Consider the following 324-nt stretch of genomic DNA (forward strand, 5'->3'; position numbering starts at 1 on the left):
TCCTATATGCATTGATTATATGGGTTATATACACAGATCGACAAACCCTAAAGCTGGTTGCAATTTCTGTGATAGTTCTGATGATCGCCTCCCATATCTTGCCAACACTGATACTATGAACAAATTTTTCTGATCAGACTTGACTATTTTAAGGATTACATGTCAACAGACAAAACTTGGAGATTTACAGAGCTCTGTAGAGTTCAGACAAAGAAATTAGTGTTTTCTTCATGTGCAAAGACAAGTCCCAGTGCAGAAAATGCTTATATAGTATTGGTGCCTGAATATTGCCAGGGAGTCCAAGATATCCATAATAGTTTTCCT

Source organism: Eretmochelys imbricata, chromosome 1, assembly GCF_965152235.1.
Source record: "Eretmochelys imbricata isolate rEreImb1 chromosome 1, rEreImb1.hap1, whole genome shotgun sequence".
NCBI lineage: Eukaryota > Metazoa > Chordata > Testudines > Cheloniidae > Eretmochelys > Eretmochelys imbricata.